This window comes from Prunus avium, unplaced genomic scaffold (assembly GCF_965620075.1).
Source record: "Prunus avium unplaced genomic scaffold, drPruAviu1.hap1.1 HAP1_SCAFFOLD_18, whole genome shotgun sequence".
NCBI lineage: Eukaryota > Viridiplantae > Streptophyta > Magnoliopsida > Rosales > Rosaceae > Prunus > Prunus avium.
The window spans coordinates 330,001-332,500 of NW_028276878.1; positions in this window are offsets into that span (position 1 = coordinate 330,001).

The following is a 2,500-nucleotide window of genomic DNA, read 5'->3' on the forward strand; positions in this document are numbered from 1 at the left end:
GAAACTTGCCATGCCATGCGCGCGCACAGCTTGCGCGCAGCGTGTGCACAGCATGCCGGCAGCGTGCGCACAACATGTCGGCAGCGTGCGCGCTCGGGAGCCTGTCGACAGAATTTTTCGAAACTTGCCATGCCATGCGCGCGCACAGCTTGCGCGCAGCGTGCTGATTCTGTCGACAGCGAGGCTAGCGAAACTTCTCCTGCCATGGCGTGCGCGCAGCGTGCTGACTCTGTCGACAGTGAGGCTAGCGAAATTTGTCTTGCCATGGCGTGCGCGCAGCTTGCGCAGCGTGCGCGCAGCCTGTGCGCAGCGTGCGCGCAGCTTGCGCATTCGGTCGACAGTGAGGCTAGCGAAACTTGTCCTGCCGTGGCCTGCGCGCAGCCTTCGCGCAGCATGCGCGCAGCATGTGCGCAGCATGCCGGCAGCCTAGTTCCAGATTTTTTCAAATGTCGACAGAATTTTTCAAACCTTGTCAAACCCCATTTTTATTGAAATTTCCTCGCACAATAAGCTCCCCATAAGTAGTCTATGATTTTTAGGACCTTCTCCAAGTTACAAAACTAAAAAATTCCTCCCGGATTTGTTTTAATGATTTTTTCAATTTTACGACTTCTAAAAATAATAAAAAATACTTCCCGACTTCAAATATTTATGAAACTTTTTCCCATCAGAGATTGCATGTTTCTTAGTATCCCTGCAAAAAATCACGTCCAAATACCTTGTATTGAATTATTTAGAGCCCATTATGACTCCTCGCGCATAGGTGATGTCTCTTCCTGTCAAAGGGCTAAATGCATAAAATGCTATATAGGGGGGTGTGTGTTGCCTGCATATGCATGGCAGCCCATGCCCTCCTAGCTGCAGCCCCCTTCCCCCACGCCACACCCATGTCATGTTGCCTCGATATGTTGCCTCGGTATTATGGGTTTGGTGTCGGGGTCGGGGGGCTGCCACCCATGGCGGTGGTGGCCGGAATCCGGCCGCCGCCACCACGCCGCCGCCATGGGTGAGGGGGAAAAAAAAAGGCGTGGAAAGTTGCGAAATGGGGTTGTCTAGGCTTTTTTTTGGCATGGAAGAGCATGGAGTGCTAGGAACTCCTTCTCAAATGCGCGGGCATGTCGACCACAACCTCATTTCGCAACAACAACCACCCGTGTGGGGTGGCGGTGGGTGGATAGTCGCGGATTGGGGCTTGCCAAGCCAATGTTTTCAAAAAAATTCATCAAAATTAAAAACAAATGTTTTGTTGCCTTCGGATTTGTGGGCGAGCGGTGAGTCGGAGTGGAGCCGGTAAAGTTTAACCTCGGTGTGCATGGTTGTTTTTAGAAACTCAATCCAATGCCGGGGACGTTGAAAGTGACGCTCTTATGAGTTGCAAACCCGCAAGATTTAAAGAACCTTTTCAAAAAAATTTCAAACCAACAAGATTTAAAAACAGAAATTTTCATCAAAATGAAAAACAAATGTTTTGTTGCCTTCGGACTAGTGGGCGAGCGGCGAGTCGGAGCGGAGCCGGTAAAGTTTAACCTCGGTGTGCACGGTTGTTTTTAGAAACTCAATCCAATACCGGGGACGTTGAAAGTGACGCTCTTATGAGTTGCAAACCCACTAGATTTAAAGAACCTTTTCAAAACAATTTCAAACCAACAAGATTTAAACCAACAAAATTAAAAACAAATGTTTCGTTGCAAACAAATTGTGGGCGAGCGGCGAGTCGGAGTGGAGCCGGTAAAGTTTAACCTCGGTGTGCACGGTTGTTTTTAGAAACTCAATCCAATACCGGGGACGTTGAAAGTGACGCTCTTATGAGTTGCAAACCCACAAGATTTTAAAAACTTTTTGAAAATGTTTCTTCTAAATGACACATTTTGATCCTTGGCAAGTGCTCAATCTGTAACTATCCAATCACCGCCACACCACACCGGTCGGGAGTGTGTGAATGGTGTGCTTCCCGGGTTTGGCATAGACAATCTTTCGCATCGACAATCTTTTGCATGCGAGGGAATGTCTATGCCAACCCCGGGAAGCACACCATTCACCCACTAGTTGTGGGCGACGATGGGTTGGCTTCAAGTGAACTTTTGCTTGGGGTTGTCTTCGGTATGCTTTTGTGTTGGGAGTACGGCCACCAAACCTTCTCAATGCACGGGTATGTCGAGGATGGCTTTTGGCGGGGTTGATGAAGAAGCTGCCCAATTCTCGGCCACACGAACACATGGTGACGATGCGTTGGCTTCAAGTGAGCTTTAGCTTGGGGTTGTCTTCGGTATGCTTTTGTGTTGGGAGTACGGCCACCAAACCTTCTCAATGCACGGGTATGTCGAGGATGGCTTTCGGCGGAGTTGATGAAGAAGCTAGGGAATTGTTGGCCACTCTCACACGTGTGGGGGTAGGTTGGCTTTGAAAGAAGCTATCCAATCCTCTGAGTGTGCGGTTGAGCTATGATTAGGATTGTCTAGGCATTGCTTGTGTGTGCAAGGTGCGAGCCCAATGCACGAGC